Here is a 20,097-nt window from a genome sequence, read left to right as displayed (position 1 = left end):
AGGCTGCATCCTGCCACCGGGCTAGCTTTACCCGAAATTGTATTCTTTTAAATACTGCCTGGCCCATTAGTTTCAGCTTCTTAACCCATTTCTAATAATCTATGTAGCACCACAAGGTGTGCTTACCAGGAAAGATCTTAACCTGTGTCTGTCTGGAGTGGGAGAACCATGGCGACTCCTTGACTCAGCTCCTTTCTCCCAGCATTCTGTTCTGTTTACTCCACCTATCTAAATTCTACCCTATCAGAGGCCAAGCAGTTTCTTTATTACTTAACCAATGAAACAACAGATAGAGAGATGACCCTCCTCCATCAACACAGAAGAAAACAAGGAGAGAGAGAGAGAGAGAGAGAGAGAGAGAGAGAGAGAGAGAGAGAGAGAGAGCGCGCTTACAAGTGGTTTGAAAATAAGATACTATAAGCTTAGAGTTCTTGTTTTTTTCTGGTCCCTATACCTATACGTTTCTATGAAATTTTCTTGTTTATAAGTTGCATGCTGAATAATTTTACAAAAACAAATACTTCTTCTCTTCAAGAACTTAGTGGCAAAACCTGAAATTTACTTAAATGTTTCACTTAAATTTGGATTTCAAATATGCATGAGGCATTGACTAGACACAAAATTGAAGAAAAATTGTTTAATATGGAAAAATAAGAAATTCCCTCCCAAGATTTTTCTATTATTTCAGTTGGAATTCGCAGAAAAAAATGCTTCTATATTATCACTTTAAAATACACACACAGGAGGTTACCCTTCCATAAACTTTAATATCCTTGGAGTTAAACTTTAATTTTGAAGCTTTATGCTGTCATTCATTTTATTTGCATGTGTGAACTAGTAGAAGGCAATTGTATTAGAAATTCTGGCACAAATCCAGGCTTATTAAACAAATTACTTGTTACACACGCTTGGCTTATCTACTTTCTTGTCCATATGCTTGTAAGGCATTGTGCCCACTCATTATAAAATATGCCAGTTTTACAGGGCACTAACTGTTCAGAAAAAAAAAAATGCATCCAGATGGTTTTTCTGGAAAATGGCATAATTGATGCTACCTTGGAAAACTGTCATCTCTCATTGATAGTTTATGTTTACTCACATGTACCTGTGGTTTCAATTGCTACCATATAATCTTTCATCATCTTGGTCATTGAGAGTGACCTATTTTGGATTTTTATTTTAGCACCATCATATCTGGACTACTCAGAAGGGGATGGCAAACTACTTATACGTTCAGCAGGAAAGACAAATAGCATCTAAATGAGAAACATTGAGCACAGAAGAGAAGGATAAGTAGCACATGGAGTACCAACCCACCCATTTTTCAATAGTTTATTATTTAGAAGTGAAACGTGACAGAAATATACATGACTCATATTTATATAATTTGTGCAAGTCTCGAATTAATAGCAGCAAGAACAGAAAAGCAGGATAACCTTTTTTTTTTTTTTGAGGGTAAGAGTGCAATGGCCTTACAACATAATTAGACTTTAGTGTGGGACTATCAACCCTCTTTTCTTTGGGTAAATGACATAATGTTGTCTTTCTATGGCAAGAAAAGTAGATAGATTTCCCCCAGGATTGATACAAATACTGTTGTAGTTACCAATGTTCAACTATCTATTCCTAAGTTGTGGTAGCACGAGCATTACATAAAGGTTTTTAGGCTTTGATATGCTCCAAAGCTCCACTAAGTGTTGTAAATACACTGCTGATATGATTCTTTTAAATAGAAAACTTTAAGAATAATACCAGAAAGATGGTTCAATTCAAACAGTTACATACACTGAAGCAGACCTTCATAAGAGCCAAATTCCAGGTGAGATATTACTGTGCATGAGTGGAACATGGAAAAATAAAAGATGCATGGAAGAAGACAGTAGTAACAATTGATTACATTGTAGATTCTCTATCTTCATCACTGGTCAGCACAGAGACATCTTTCTCATGGGATAGAAAGCAAAGTGGGTGCCTAACACTGCTGCAGACCAGCACCAGGTCATCCCCTACAGGCCCTAATTCTAAGCTGGTCCACTAGACCAAGACCCTAGACCCACCCCAAGATGAGACCGTCCACTGTAGTTTGTCCCCTGGAGAGTCAATACACATGGTCCACTACATACAACTTTGTGTCATTGCCATATGTCACCAGTAGATCCAGACAAAAGTAGGCACCTATAAAAACATGCTCATAACAACTATCTGAAGACTTAAGGTCTAGGACTTTCCCAATAGACCCAGTTGTCAAATGAAACTCAAAAGATCTTGGTGTCATATTAACTGTAGTAAAGTCTTGAAGAATTCAGATTGAGGCTGACAACCACAGACTCATATTCCAGAGGGTTTTTTTTTCCTCTGTGGCTTTTGGCACCAGACTTCTCCATCCATAGACTCAGATTCAAGGTTATCCTATCTAAGGACTCTAGTAGCAAGCCTTTTCTTACTGCCCCTTCAACCCACTTGAAAACTCTGAACAGATTGACTAGTGAAGGACTTTTCTTACCAAAGAAAGTCTGTAACAATTAGAAAAGGAAACTCCTAAACCAATATGCCTATAGGCACTGGGATCATGCATGACCAAAGGTAGAGGGAAGCACAGCCAATGGAATAAAAGAGCATGGCTCTAATGGATTCTATATAAGTAGAGATGTATGGACTGTCTAACAAATAATTTGTAATAGTTTCCTTCCTCATGTGTGTGTGTTTGTGAATGTATATTTATATGTGAAGTTCAATGACAATTATATTTAAGTTTTAAAAAGAAAAATAATTCAGGGTAAGGAAGCTATAAATCTCAGCAGCTTCTCAGAGGAAGATAGTGAAAGAAAGAAAGAAGAAAGAGGCAAAAAAAAAACATGGCATTTGATTTAACTATGAGGAGGTCATTCATGAGGCAGCAGGCAAACTCATAGTGGACATCATTGGGCTTCATTTATGGATTTCATGCATGGTTCTGGGTCAGAGAATCTAATCCTGGTCTCAACGTGACAGGATGGGTTATGTAACACCTCATTAATATTGAAGAGGATGACCATTTCTTTTTTAATTTAAACATATTATTATTGTGTGTATAGTGTGTGTGTGTGTGTGTGTTCACAGGTGAACACATGTGATGATGAGGACAACTTTTAGAAGTTGGTTCTCTTCTTCCTACAGGAATCAAAATCAAGATAATCAGACTTGTATGGAAATAATTTATGTTTACAGACCATCTCATTGGTCTCAAGAACTCATTAAAGTTCAGCAAAGAATAGGACAACAGAGACAGCTAAACAGCAAAAGGAAATCGTGCATGAACAAAAACAGAAATTCAACAAGAGAAATCAATCATTTAGAATCAAGGAAAAATTCTGAATAATAGTACACAATAAATTACTGAACTTTAAGAAAGGAATTAAAAGTGAGTTTGAGTAAGACTTGGTCGAGCAGAAGAAGGAAATCAATAAACACTGAGATAAGTCATTTGAAGTTACTCAGTCAGAGGCACAAAAAGAAACTAAGTGAAAATGGGTGAAACAAATCCAATGGCATTCTTAGGACACTAGAAATAAACAGATAACAGGCTTCTCACCATTGGTCTGTGAAAAAATTTTTAACATGATGTTCAAAGCGTAAGTGACAAAAGCAAAGTAAAATGACATTAACAAATTTAAAACTTTCAAGGGATGTGCTGTTCCTTAGCGGTAAAGTGCTTGTGTATGACTGATTCTCAGTGTAGCAAATAATAAATGAAAAAAAAAATCCCACCTCCTGTGTGCAGGCCACTCTACCACTGTGGCCACCCATTGGACTTTGTAACCTACAAGTCCTACTGCTCCCCACCATAATCTATCTTCGTCACCCCAACCAAACCACCCCCTCCCATGGCATCAGAGGCCTCCAGAGACACAGGAACCACCTGCACTGATTTGAGGAAAAACACCTAGAGGCACAATTACCTAGTTCACCAAATAGAAGATGAGCAGCCCCTAGAGGAGAGGCTAAAGCACCACCAGAACCAATTGGGAGAAAAGCTCCCACATGATTAACCCACTTCAGCATCATCAGCAGACCCTATAGGCACAAGCAACACCCATACCAGTTGGAAAAACAATAACAGACAAGCCCTAAGCCAGTTGAAATAACAGACTCCATGACCACAGGTATAACCCATACCAGTGGGAAGAACAGACCCCATAGGCACAAGTACAGTGCACACCAGTCAGAACTGGATGATAACCTGGAACTAGGCACTCAACCCCCCTCCCAAACTTCAAGTGAGACAACCCTATTCCACCTGACAAAAGAACATAAAGGGAAAAGATAATAAAGGAACAAAAGACCCACCCAACAAAGACATCACAAGAACCAACACCTGAACCTATGATGAACAAAAATGGGACCTCATAAAAATGAAAAACTTCTGTAAAGAAAATGACACAGTCACTAAGACAAAACTGCAGTCTACAGAGTGGGAATAAAACAATCCCACATCTGACAGAAGACCAATATCCAAAATATATAAAGAATTAAAAAAAAAATGAAAACCTCAAAAGTACTGAAACTTTTTCTTGAACAGTATTTACTGAAATGTTTGATAAGCTTTGGAGAGAGGACAGTTTAGAGTAAAACTCCAGCCTTCTTTATCTGCTTCTCTTCCAGGTGCGGGGAAAAAAAAGAACTCAAGAAACTAGGCATCAAAATATCAAATAATCCAATGAAAAATGGGGTATAGACCTAAACAAAGAATTCTTAACAGAAGAATTCCCAAATGGCCAAAAGATATTTATGGAATTGCTTAGCATCTACTCATCAAGGAAATGCAAATCAAAATGACTCTAGGATAGCATCTTACACCTGTCAGAATGGCTAAATAAAAAAAAAAAAAAACACTGATGACAGCTTATGTTGGAGAGGATGTGGAGTAAGCGGAACACTCTTCCACTGCTGGTGAGAATGCAAACTTTTACAGCCACTTTGGAAATCAGTATGGTAGTTTCTCAGAAAATTGAGAGACAGTGTATCTCATGGCCCAGTGAAACCACACTTGACCATATATCCAAAGGATGCTCAGTCATAACACGAGGACACTTGCTCAACTATGTTCATAGCAGCATTATTTGTAATAGCCAGAAACTGGACACAACTTAGATGCCCTTCAACTGAAAAAGGGAAAATAAATTATAGTACATTTTACATTTACACAATGCAGTATGACCTAGTTGGGGAAAAAAAAAAAAGAAAAAAAAAACGGCATCATGAAATTTGCAGGCAAATGGATGGAACTAGAAAAAAAATCATCTTGAGTGAGGTAACCCAGACTCAGAAAGACTAACATGGTAAAGTGGATAATAGCAAAGGATAACCAGACCACAATCCACAGTTCCAGAAAAGTTAGGTAACAAGGACGACCCTAAGAGAGACACAAGGATCACTCTGGGAAGATGAAATAGATGAGGTATCTTGGGTAAACTGGGAATGCAGTATAGGGGAAGGATAGGAATATGAGGGATAGGGATGATCCAGTTGGGGAAGGGATTGTGAGGGAAAGCAATGAGAAAGATATCTTGATAGAGGTGCCATTTGTGGGTGAGGGGAAAACGTAGTTCCAAAGAAACTCCCAGGAATCCACAAAGATGAGCACAACTAAAACTTCTAGCAATAGTAGAGAGTTCCTAAACTGGCCTTCTGTAATCAGATCAGTGATTACCCTAATTGTCATCAAAGATACTCTATCCAGTAACTGATGTAAACCAATGGAGAGATGCACAGGCAAGCTCTGGTCCAAGCTCCCAGAGCCAAGTGAAAGAGAGGGAGGAGATATTATATGAGGAAGAGGTGTCAGGATCACAACAGGGAAATCCAGAGACAGCTGAACCATGGAGTTCACAGACTCAAGAGCAAGAGCTAGGAATCTTGCATGGGATGAACCTAGGCCATCTGCATGCATGTGTGGATGACAGTGATGTAGCTTGGTCTGTTAGTAGGACCCCAAGCATTGGGAACAGGATCTGTCCTTGGTACATGAGGTGGTTTTCTGGTACCCACTTCCTATAGTGGGATGCCTCACTCAGCCTTGATGCAAGGGGAAGACCTTGGTCCTGCCTCAACTTGATATGCCACACTTTCTTGACTCCACATGGGAGGCCTCACCCTTTCTGAGGAGTGGATGCAGGACGAGGGTGGGGGTAGTTGAAAGGAGGTGGGTAGAGAGAATGGGAGGAGAGAAAGGAGGGAGTCTGGGGTTAGTATGTAAAATAAATTTAATTGAAAAATCATAAGTATAAAAGTGCTATAGTGAAACTCATTTCTTTAATGCTGAAAACTGAATGTAATATAAACACTTTAGAAAGCAATATTAACTATTGAGTTAAATACTACAAAATTGTCCTATTCAGTTACCTTCACCATTACATTTGATATGCATAGCTGTCCTTATATTTGAACAACTTTATCAAAGTGAAAAAATGAAATTTCTTTTAAATATTACAATTATTACAGCAGTCATTCATGTATGTATAAACTACTCTATTTACCTCTGCAAGATTATCTGAACCACGTACAGTCAATCTGTTTTGTGCTGATATTAAGTATAGATTATCTGAGTTGATATTCATATTTCCTGTCCATTGTGCCTACACCAAGTTCTTCATGCCTAGAAGCATTATGCTGGTATTCAAATCCAATGTTTTCAAGGATCTCAAGGGACCAACAGGAAATTCAGATAACTGATTCAAAGGTATGATCGTTATGATATGTGCTAGTATATAGATAAATTTTCTGCTACTTGCTTGCTAAGAAATTTGCCCCAATTATTGGGCTATTTTTTATCATGTAAAAAGCTGGTGAATAAAAATTATATCATGTAAAAGGTTTGTGAATAAAAATAATCACCTCATTTTCTTGCTGCAAAATTGATACAGGAAACAAATGTGATTTTTCATACTAAACAGATGTTCAATGACTATCAACTTCATTTTCAGCTATAAAAGTGTCTAGTTTAATGTTAGCTAAATTTTATCAAAAATTTGGCTTCTTTAAACTGATTTTTAAAAAGTATTTTTGATCAGATTTATTTATTTGCCAGAAGGTATGGATAGATATTTTGCATCATTCTAAAAAGAATATTGAATTCTAATGCTAATACTAAATGTCTACTACTACACAAAATCTCTTTAAAATCAATGAGAAAAAGATAGCACACAAAAAAGAAACATAAAGAATGACAATTCAGAAAAAATAACTACCTAAACATATGAAAATTACTTTAGTAACGAATTAAGGCACAATGAATAATAATAACAATAAGATATTAAAATTTTATTTTACCTGTAAGTTAGATAAAGTCTAAGGAGTAGGCAGAGTTTGATACATTGGATTGTTGGGAAAATGTGTAGAAAAGAAATGAACACATATATTCTGAAAAGCATATACCCAACGCAGCCTCTTTTTGGAATTTTATTTTTTTAATTAACATTTTTCATTTAGTTTACTTACTGACCACAGGTTGTTCTCCCCTTTTCCTGTCCCTACTCACTTATCTACTCCCCTCCCTATCCAGTTCTAATACTTCTCCATTCAGGAAGGGGCACGCCTTCCATGGACTCAGCAAAGCATGGTACATCAAGTTGAGGTCGGACCAAGCTCCTAGACACACACTTTAAAACAAATTTTGTCTACTTCTATCATATTCTAAATGCATATACTATTATAGACCACAATTTCTTTTCTGAAAAAAATATCAGTAACACTCAATTTAGCAGACTTCTAGCCCCACCTCAAACTGCAAAGGAAAAAAAAAAAAAAAAGACTGTAAAATTCAAAACAGTTGCTGTCCATAGAAGAGTTTGCTTTGCTCTGCCTTAGGCTACCTACTAAAGCTTTGTGCAGTGTGGCTGAGAAAGTTTGGCTGACGACTCTCTTTTCTTCTGTGAGTATAAAATTTCATGTATCATTTTCCACAGTGAAGCATGTGAATCAGGATTACTTCTATCTGTCTTCCTGAGCAAAGAGCAGTCAGACCTGGGACTGAATAGCATATTTTCATTTTCTTTCAAATATTTATTAGTCTTCTACAATGAAGTTCTTTAAAATGTTAATTTATATGTAGGTCTTGCTTGAACGCATGACAGTGCAGTGCCTGCTTGCATGGTGCTTGCTAAGGCCAGGGGACAGCGTCAAATATCCCTGGAAAGGGACTTCCAGAGGCTTTTGGTCAGCCATGTGGGTTCTGTAAAGTGAACCTAGGTCCTCTGCCACTGAGAATTTTGTACAATATGTTTGGGTCACATTCACCCTTTCCCCCAACTCCTCTCAGATCCACCCCCACTTCCGTACCCACTCAAGTTAGAACTTTGTGTCTTTCTCTTTCAATCTAATTTGTGATACCTATGTATTTTTGGCTGTGTGACCTTCCACCAAAACCTGGTCCATTTTCCAGGGGTTCCACTCAAACCAGTAGCTATCAATTGCCCATAACTTCTTGGCTAGGGATGGGACTTGACGCTCAATTCCATTCTCCATCTCCACTAGTCTGGATCGAGCTTGCATATATCTTGTTTCATTCTTGAAAATAATACTCTGCTAGGGTTATATTAGTAATTTCTTTCTATCTAACAACTAAATCTTGCATCTTAAGATTGTTTTTCTTTCTTAAAGCCTGCGAAACTATCATTGACCTGAGACCGCCATAGCAAAGTATCAGATAATTCTTACAGATGATCATTTCTATTTTTGAAATTTAGAATTGCACTCACCAAACTGCTTACATTATTATGTTCTGCTTTATTTAACACCAAGTCATATCAACACAATTAAAATGAAATGAGAGTTGCATTCAGGACATTAAAACACTGAAGTTTCAGTCCATCTTAAATGAAAGAGTTAGAAAGGTTAATATAAATGCAATGTGATTAAATATTTAGGCTCTTGTGTTTTATTTCACAGTATGCATTCATCTCTTTCAGATTTAGGTAGCAGGATAACAGAGTGAGTTTTGTCTTCTAAAACTTGACACTTGCCTAAAAGTCATTACATAAATGTCAGAAGATAAAAATGTGTTCATTCAAAATTAATTGTTTCTTAAGATCACAGTTATAAATAGAAAAGAATCCTAAGATAGCCTTTTACTTTGCACCCTGTGTGTATCTTCCTGGTCTTTGAAAAGATTAAATAATAGTGGAGATAAATAAGAGTATAAATAAGAGTCTTTCTTCTCTTAGCACTGTTTTCTCAGTGATTGTACTGATACCCTAACTTTTAGAAGACTGATGTTTAAGGAGGATTTTCTGGAAATTTTCCTCTTTTGGATACAGAGGTTCAAATTTTCTCTTTCCTTATGTCAGATATTGGACTTGCACAAAATTTTGAGGTAGGGATTATTATCTTCAGCAGTATCAGTAGTATTTTTCTGTCTCCATCTTTATTTTGTAGCTTTTTGTGCTGCAATGTACAATACAACTGTTGTTCTCTCTTCTACAATACGTCACTAAGATACAATACTCTTCATTTGAGAAACAGTAAAAGTCTTCATTAACAATAATGCTGAGTTTGCTGCATTCTATTTTTTAGGATAAAAGTGGAACAAAAGAAAAGGAAAAGTAAAATTCTAATGGTATAATTATAATTTTGTATACTGTGGGTACAGAATTTTTGGTAGCTAATGAATCAATCACAGAAATAGTTAAATGTCTTTGTATAAAGCTTGTCCTTTGTTTATTATTCACATATTTGGCTATAGAAAATAAAAGGAAAATTTGCAAAGTTTGTCTTGATGTTTTTGTGTCTTTAAATTAAGAATAATTATATTTTCAAATATGTCTTCTAAAACTAATATTTTGGATTGAGCAGTAGTTATAGATTATAGAAGAAGAACTATAGAAGAATAATGTATGGTATATAATTCCATTTTTTAAGATCACCTATGATGTCTATTATTAATATTTTGTAATGTTTCAGATTAATTATTATATATAGTCTCCAAGTAAATTCTTAGAAATCTTTCTTTTAACTGAAGATGATATAAATTTTCATATTTAATTTTATATTCACTTTGATCTTATATCCTCATATCTGGCAAAATTCATCTATTCAATTTTATCATGTTGAGAGGTACTTAGGATTATCTATGCATGAAGATCGAGTATAATTGGTATAGTTTATATTTTATGATATGCAATTTATCATTGGAGACCGTCATACCTTTTCCTTTCTAGTGATTTTTATATTTATTTATTTTACCTCATTTTACAAGTACTAGAATCTCCAGGAAACCACTACATAATGACCATTGAATGTGGCACTTTTGTCTTTCAATCTTCTAGTGAAATAGTCACAAACTCACATTGTGTGATTATTAGATGGTCTTTATCAAATAGAGTATAATTTTCTGAAAGACTTTATTTGAAGGTACATTTTGGTCATTTTTTTCTTATTCTGTGTTTTTTTCTAATTTTGATTTCATAATATGATGTACTGATTTATTTGAAAATCTTAAAGTAGTATCCAATTCCTGAATGAATTATTCAGCTGCAATGTACCATCCTTTTTTATAACATGCTACATTAATTTTTCCAATACTTGTATCCATAATCATAAAGAATATTGGCATGTAGTTTTATTTGGTATAGCTTCATTGTGTTTGAGTTTCACTTTATGGTATTCTCAATATGAATTGTTCAGTTCAAAATATTTTTATCAATTTTTTCTTTAATTTACACATATGTTAGAGGTAATTAATATTGTAGCACAAATTCTAATTGGTCTTAATAATATAAAACCTGGAATCAGATATTGGGGCAAATGATGAAAGATCAGAGAAGTAAAGGAGCCAATAGGGAGACTTCTTACCTCTACAAAATTCTCAGACCAAAGGGGCAAGATCCTTTCTCTAAGAATCCTCATCCCACATTCCAAATGGGTTGGAAATCCTGTCTCCACCCACCTTATATTCCTGTCTCCATGTCCCTAATTCTGGGATTTAAAGCTCGCTACCCAAGTACTGGGATCAAAGTTATGAGATCCCAAGTGCCCACGTTCTGGTATCAAATGTGTGTGCCACCATTGCCTGGATCTGGTTTTCTTTTAGACTGGTTCAATCTTGTGTATCCGAGAATGGCCTTGAACTCCTGATCTTCCTGCTGCCTCCTCCCAAGTGCTAGGAATAATGGTGTTTATCACCACTGCCTGGCCTCTATGGCTAACTAGTGGTTAGCTCCGCCCTCTAATATTTGAGGCAAATTTTGTTAGAGCACAAACAAAATATCACCAAATAATATCAAAATAGCAAAATCTCTCCAGATATTGCATTACTATTATACTCTATTTAATGCTATGAGAGAACACATTAAATGTATTGACACTTATCTGGTAGACCAGAATATGATCTTCCTTTTTGGTTATAATATGTGCCCTTAAAAATAATGTGCATCATATAATTAATGTGTACAGTAACTGAAGTGGTTGATGATATGATTTGTCATGTCATCATGTGCGTGTTTGGAGAGTTTTGCCTGGTTATTCTACCTTGTTTTTTGTGTAGGCCCATATTTCTATATGGTGTGGCAGCCCGGCTCTGAGGTGGTCATGTAACCTTCAAGGCAGGCTGTAGCTGCCCTAACAAAGGGTCAGGATGTTGATTTGCCCTTAATTTGTAATTTGGAGGATGCCAGATAGATATGCTGATTCAAGCCTACGTGCCAGCTAGCATACAGAGCACACAGGTAGTTGTGGACATGACTAAAAGCCATTCACCTGGTTACCTAGGAGACAGAATGCTAATGTATTTACCCCTTAGTTTATGTTTGGATATATAAGGCCTCAGTTTATGTTTGGATATATATGGAGAATAAAGGAGGAAGGATTCTTCAGGATGTGAACTCAGGATTTCATGAGAGACCACTGAGAATTTCCCTCCCCATAAAGCCGTGTGTCTTTATTCCCACAATGCCACACTGGTACAGAGAGAGATAGTTTATGTTGGGGTCTGGTCCAAAGAAATAATTTATGGTCTGAGCTAGCACTGGACCCTGACATTTGTGACAGAATTTGAAAACCTAAAAATAATAACAAGACCTCTGTAAATTCTAAGAGTAATTTTTCTAGTCATTGAATCTTAATATACTGGAGAAAGAAGAGGACACAATGGAAATAAAGAACATCAAATCAAAGCCTGTAAGCCTGCTAGAGAACAAGCAGGGTGCATAATTGTAAGAGATATAATTAAATTTCAAATTTAAAAGCAAATCATGGACTCTAATTATCATCCTTGTACTCACTAAGAAAATCTCTATTTCTTCTATTCATGAGCAAAGAGAACTTATAATACAACAGAATAAAACAAACTTGCCTTGTTCCTACCCCCTGTGAACTGGAATTATTTCCAATGGTTATTGCTGACATTTCTGTTCATGAAAACAAACAAAGAAGATTTTGCCAATTTTGTCATATAGCTAGCATAAAAGTCATAAAGGTCGAGAAACCTATGGAAATCCAAAGGAAGAAGCACAATCTTGTCTAGTAAATGGATTCATTACATTTCATGCTATTAAGCCTTTAGTATTGCATCCACTGGCAAAAGATAAATTCCCCACAACAATATACTGTTCACATTACTCCTCTTTTTCTAAGTGGGAAGTTTTTCGTTTTCTTATTCTTTCACTACCATTACACACAATAATCACTGCAAATGAATTAACTGAAAGTTTTAGGATGTTATCACATTATGAGGTAATTATCTCTGGATTTGACATCAAACATAGTATGTAACTTCAGGACTGCAGCTTTGTGTTCTGTTATCCATAAAAGCAAACAATATTTAAAAATTTCTATTACAGGGGAATCTCTGTGGAGTTCATATAAATTTTAAGTAAGTATATAGAAAGAAGTGAAAGCATTCATGTTAGACAACAGAGTAGTATCAAATATTCATTTCCTTTCTTCAATTGTTTATTCTTTGCCTAGCTTTCCTAAATCTTCTGATCAAAATTTTACCTTGTGTTCAAAGGTAGTTCATGCGGTATTAATGTAATCTTCTTTGTAGAGCATTTTAGCAATCCATTTCTTTATTCTCCTAGATTTATGCATAGATTCATATAGTCTAACTTGTAAGTATGAGCTCTCATACAATTCTATACCCTTGAAGAAATAGTAGTTATGCTTTTTATACCTCTCTTTTTTTTTTTTTTTTAGTTCACACATCACGTCCCAGTTTAATGATCTGCATGTAATGGACTAGTAAGTTTTGTGTGCTTTTATTTGGTTACAGCACATCTTTACTTCTGTTCCTTAAATCTAGAACTTTATCATATTGAAACCTGATGTAATAGCCTGGATATCATGTGAGTACAAATTTCCTTTTGTTTCCCAATCAATAGCCTAAATGAGAGTCAGGACGTCTGCAACTAGCTTTTTGTTCATATTTCCTGCATAACTTTCCTATGTATTTAGAGTTTTGGAATATTAACAGCAAACTTAATCTATCTATGTATCTATCTATCTATCTATCTATCTATCTATCTATCTTTCTTTGTTTCTTCTTCTTCTTCTTCTTCTTCTTCTTCTTCTTCTTCTTCTTCTTCTTCTTCTTCTATTTCTTCTATTTCTTCTATTTCTTCTTCTTCCTTTTCAAGATAGGGTTTCTCTGTGTTGCCTTGGATGTCTTCAAACTAACTCTGTAGACCAGACTGACCTTGAGCAAGTACGTTTCTTAAATCACTGTTTCTTAAGCACTTGAATATTTTGTTTCTTGTGGAACTAATACTTATCTTGTTCATTGGGTCAAACACTAGGATAAATGCTTCCCAAAGAAGAAACAAGATACCAGTCTGTTCCATCAGGTACAGGAAGAACCCAGATCTGTGGACTAGTAGTATAACCCTCCTGACAGAAATAAAATATTCTAGAGACACACTTGTGCCTCTGTTTTTGGCTATCAGAGTAATGGAAAAGAAAACAATGAGTTAGAATGTCCCTTGAAATTCCACATTGGTATAATGAAAATTTTTGTGCCCAGTGCCTGAAGGATATCCTCTCTCTAGGAAAGATATTTTACATAGTCATGGAAACTTGTTACACCACCTTTCAGGAGATAATGGAACCAAGACAATGGTGACAAACTGAGTTTTACCTAAATCAGGACTGCATAGTTATACATACCTTGTGGCCTCTTTTTATACTTAAATCTCATGTCAAGACCTAAACTATGGATTTGAGCATCACTGGACATCTTTATTTGTTTTCCCCCTAAAGCAAACACATTGAATAAATCCCCTTCATCTATTTTGGTGATGGGTGGCTAACACTAGCTTTTAGAGCTACCAGGGCATACACCCTAACCCTAAAAACTATGGCAATGTTAGCATTATGATGTTTGACATTGTCAAGAAATAAGATATCTACTTCACATAGCATCTTGGAAAAATAATCACAGAATCTTTGATTCTCTCCCTCTTCTCCCCATTCCCTTAGCAACCTTTCTCTGTTCCACTTAAATCACTATAATTGTCATTTCCATGCCAGCTTCAAATACATCAGAAATTCCATAGCTCGTGCTCTCTGATTTATTCTTTCCATGTACAAATTCCAAATTCTAAAATAGAATGTAAATGAGCCAGCAAGAATTGGGGTAGTTCGTACTGGCTGAGATGTAAGTTCTTTGAACATGCTTCTCTATGGAGGTCAGCCCCTGAGAGCAATGAACAATTATGAAAAAAGAGGCTGTTATTTTAACTGTATATCTCTGGTCGATATCAATCATTATCATGGCTTCTTATGAATCAAAATGAGGATGATGGGATTATTGAGATCACACTCATATCCTATTCTATGCTACTCTATATTTCAGAAAACAGTGACTTTTTGCAAGTTGTGCTTCACCTTCAGAGACTACATTTTACAAACAGCATTTGACTCCCACTGAAGAAATATGGTGATAGTCTATGGGTGGCACCACAAACTCTTGCAATCCATCGGAAAACACTCATGGAGCACAGATTAATAAATTACTTATTCTTGAGAGTAAAGAAGAAGCCACCCCATATATTTATAAAGGTTAATTGAGATTATAGTGTCATTGTTATGTTAAATTCATACAAAACTAGCCCCAATTACTTATAAAAGATGCCACACCAGGGAAAGGATGTAAACCCTCTCTATAGTTTTCAAAACTTAATGGACTTCCAACATTACAGTAGCATGAGCCCATACAACTGTTATGTAGATTTATGTCAAGGACTAAAAAGCAGAGGACTCCCCAACTGTCCCTGGAGCTTCGGATCCATGTAGTTGCCTATTCTTGATGTAGTCTACTCAACTGCTTGCCTGTCTACATGTTTACCCACCTGTATCTTCATCCTGATCTCAGACTGCAGTTTGAGTTTTCACCTACTCTCTGGACTTGACATCATTACTATTAAATCATGATCCGGCAGCTGCGATTGCAGGTCCCCTACCGGCACTGGTCTGTTTCTATTTGGTTCTTATCTCTACACAGTATTCAGCCTGAGGGATAGTTTCTTTCTAGAGAAGACATTTTATAGAGTTCTGACAAGTTATCAGATCTGCATATAGGTTTATGAAAACTTTTGGACACTTTAGAAACCTCATTAATGTTTATTCTGATAAGCACAGGTATACATGCAGATATATAGAAAGGCGTGCTATTGAATAAGTGTTAATAATTGTGTTTAAGACTAGAATAAAAGACCCAGAGTCTACCTCAGACAAATTCCTGAGGTGGTGTGATTATATGACAAATTGCTGTCATTGAAATCACTGAACTTTGTTAATTTATTGTTATTCAATAAATTATCATGTTGTGGAAAGACAAAGTACTAATTTTTGATTCTTATATAGTGTGCTTACATCAGAGAGGAAAAGGGTATTGTTCATGTAGTGTATCCTTACAAATATGGGTCTTTAATGGTCATGATCAGTCTATATTTCAATTTATGTATCAAATTAACTCTCCATGAGGATGAGTCTGTTATAATCTAATGTATGTTCAGGTATTTTGATAGGAAATAGAAGACAATTGAATATTTGCATCATTTGGGTACTGATCTCCTTTTACTCTTATTACTTCAGAGCACAGATACTCATGTTATTTCTAAACTTGTCTTCTAAAAATTCTATTCTGAAAATTATTTCATTTGTGTGTCTATAATCCCTAATAGACTCTAGCTAGTTGAAAGAAGAAAGGAGTTATCTACACATCTATTGTCAGTATCTAACATTCTTCCTGTAGTATAGTGGAGGCGAGTTTGCTAAATAATTTAATTGAGGGCCCGGCCATCATGCAGGCCAATCTTAGGATGCAATGACAGAATAGAGGAAAGCAAAACTGGTAAGGGTAGGTGTATGATTTGATGTGATGCAAAAATCAGAAAACATATATGTTCTGATTACTGGCTATTTGATCAAAGATTGATATAAGTGTGAGAAGGAGGGAATTCACTTTAAAAATATAGCTTTCTGGTTCCTGCTATGATAAATAATGCTGTTATAAACATAGTTGAACACATGTACTTGTGGTATGATTGAGCAGCCTTTGCGTATATACTCAAAAGTGGTATTGCTGGATCTTGAGGAAGGTTGTTTTCTAATTCTCTGAGAAATTGCCATACTGATATCCAAAAGGGCTCTACCAGCTTGCATTCCCACCAGCAATGCAGTTTTACCTTGTCATATCCAGAACCTGGAAACAACCTAAATGCCCCTCAACCAAAGAATTGAGAAGGAAAATGTGGTACATTTACAGAATGGAGTACTACACTGCAGAAAAAAAATAATAACAACATCTTGAAATTTGCAGACAAATGGAGGGATATAGAAAACATCATATTGAGTGAGGTAACCCAGACCCAGAAAGGTAAATATAATATGTGCTCACTTATAAGTGACTTTTAGATATAAATAAAAGTTAAACCAGCCTACAATCCATAAATCCCAGAGAACCTAGACAATAATGAGGACCCTAAGAGAGACATATGTAGATCAATTCTATATGGGATGTAGAAAAAGTCAAGCTATCCTGATTAAATTGGGAGCATGGGGACCATGGGAGAGGGTTGAAGAGGAAGGGAGAGAAAGGGAGGGGAGCAGAGCAAAAAATGTATAGCTCAATAAAAAAAAAAATACATAGCTTCTGGCAACTACTTGAAGAAAAACATATCCAACAATGGAGTTTCTGTCCCTATGTCACTTTGCTAACCATGGCTACTTTAGAAGTTCAAAATCAGCAAAAATTCTCACTGTTTATAGTCCAGCACTTGGGCTTCACATTGAGGGCATGTGAAGAGGGTGGAGTAGTGAGTTTGACCTCATTATGCTTAAATGTTACTTTATTCCCAAATACTGCTTATACTTTACAAAGCTGATTAGTTTTCTTCAGATATTTTCTTTTGAAGAGCAGTATAAGTTATCTTAAAACTCATCACATAGAAATGATATTTATCATAAACTGAAATGTACATGAGACCTGTTTCCAGTAGCTGCCTCACTCAACCACAGCTACCCTTTCTCCTTATAAATTTGTATTCATTTGTACAAAGAAATTCCATACTTAAACACATCTCAGTACAAGTTTTATAGATAAAGGTAACATATGTGGCCACTTGAATTGTGTTTCTACTATATGGAGAATTGCTATCCATCACCTGGGCTGCTCTTCCTTCTTGATTTTTTATGGCTTATCCTAGCTTCTTGCGATCAAAGTGCTTCACAACTAGACCCCACACTCCTAAAAAGATCCACAGTTCTTCCCTTTGGCATTAGGCAGTGTTCAGCAAAACTTGTGGAGTTGATTTGTTGTGGCTCATACCAGCCTGGTCCTGTATGCACCATTGCCTTAGATTGTTATTTTTTTTCATTTTTCCACCTTTTGCATTCCAGTTCTTTACTGTCTGTGATCAAATCTCACATCATTTAAAGTTACAGAATAAAGGGAATTTGGAAATATATTGTGAGTGCTCGGTCTTACGGCAAAATGATATACCATATTTTGTTGATATCCACTGAAAACCTTCCCTTTTCTGAACAGAAATGGCAGAAGAGTGGATTGGGGAGTGACAACAGATGGGGTTGGGAAATAGGGACTGGAAAGAGAGGAGGGAGGGTAAACTAGCATCCAGAATATAAAATAAATAGATAAATTTAAAGAAATAAAAGAAAATACTTTCCAAATATATTGGTGAGCACATCACGTAGGCTGGATTCAGCAAGGCATTGTACAGTGTGTTAGAGGTATTAGATATTATTGAAAGACATTCTCATCTCTTTGCATTAGTAGAAGTGGTTTGTTAATACAAGTTTTTACTTGACAGTTCAAAGAACGTAATTAAGCTGGACTCGCAGGTGGGCAATAGCTGTTAGGGAAATAGAGATAGTCCAAGATTAATTTGTTTTGAATCTACCACATTCCAATTGTCTACACTCATGATATTCCAATCAATCAGTCTCACAGAATCAATACAGGCGTGGCTTTAAGGAAGTTCAGTTCACACTATGATCCTTGATTAAAGCATTCCCGATTTTACTGTAAACCTCTCAGGTCTGTCTGAATTCTCTAATCATTGGGGAAGCACTTACATCATTGTTTGCTTTGTTTCATATTGCTTCATCTTGACTGGATTTTAAACGGTATAGTATATACCCAAATGGAGAACTAGTATCCATTATAGAAAAAAGAGTTTATATATCTGTTGAGGAAATACTGAACTTTAAGAAACAGACCTCCAAGAATCACAATTAAGGAAAACAGACACGCACAATTCAATTTTGCTACTAAACAATCTCATGAAAGCAATTATAACCTACATTAATGCGTAGCTCACTCACAAAATGAGCGCAGTATTCATGATCTGCATAAACCCACTGGAAGCATTCTAGCTGCTTACTGAGATGTTTGCAAAGAAGATTCAGAAACATGATATCTATGATACTCTTTTATAATAAATTTAACTTATAGAAATGTTTTCAGTGAATCTTTTTTTAATGCCTAGAAAATCAAATAGTGCATTTTATATGAAGATTCTAGCAGTGTTTTTCAGCTCATGTGCATTCCCTCCCATCTAGAGGAGTGACTTGTCCTTTCATTTTCCATTTTAGTTTATCTTCTACTTCAGTAGTTCCATTCACTGTAAAATATTTTGAATCCTATACAGAAAGCATAAATAAAGAACTCCACAGAATTGGAAGTAACATATGTGGCCACTTGAATTTTGTTTCTACTATATGGAAAACTGTTATCCATCACCTGGGCTACTCTTCCTTCTTGATTCTTTATGGCTTATTCTAGCTTCTTGTGATCAAAGTGCTTCACAACTAAACCCCATGCTCCTAAAAATAATCCACAATTTCTTCCCTTTGGCATTAGGCAGTGTTCAAAAAAACTTGTGGAGCTTATTTAATTTCAGAACTATCACCTGGCAGTGCTGAATGTCACTAGTGGTTCTAATTTAAGCCATTTCAGGAACATATATTTTGACCTTTTTCAGCTCTCCTGACTTCTACAGAAGTGGAGTGTTCATCCGAGACTTTCTGAGGCTTTCAGGCTGTTTGGACAAGTAGCAGGAAAGAACAATTTTCATAGCAAAACGAAACAACAACAACAACAACAAAACCACTGCATTAGATTGGAAGTCCTATATGAATTTTAGTTGCTAAATATTTCGGGTCACCTCACTTAACTCTATAAAAAATGAGAATATGAAAGTGTTGTATTAGTTATGTAAGTCTGCTATCTCAAAGCTGAAACAATACTTTGAAACAAAAATAGGTATAAAAGTATTATTTACTATTTTAAATCTCATTGTTACTACTGCTTTTCAGTGACTAGCGGATTGTCATGTACTCTATACTCTGTAGGTTCATATGGAATTTTTTATTTTATTTTATTTTTTTAATATGTATTTATTTATTTATTTATTTATTTATTTATTTATTTATTAAAGATTTCTGCCTCCTCCCTGCCACCGCCTCCCCTTTCCCTCCCCTCCCCCAATCAAGTCCCCCTCCCTCGTCAGCCCAAAGAGCAATCCGGGTTCCCTGCCCTGTGGGAAGTCCAAGGACCAACCACCTCCATCCAGGTCTAGTAAGGTGAGCATCCAGACTGCCTAGGCT

Source organism: Alexandromys fortis, unplaced genomic scaffold, assembly GCF_014885135.2.
Source record: "Alexandromys fortis isolate MF-2015 unplaced genomic scaffold, M_Fortis_MF-2015_v1.1 scaffold_247, whole genome shotgun sequence".
Taxonomy (NCBI): domain Eukaryota; kingdom Metazoa; phylum Chordata; class Mammalia; order Rodentia; family Cricetidae; genus Alexandromys; species Alexandromys fortis.
This window is presented reverse-complemented; position numbering follows the sequence as displayed.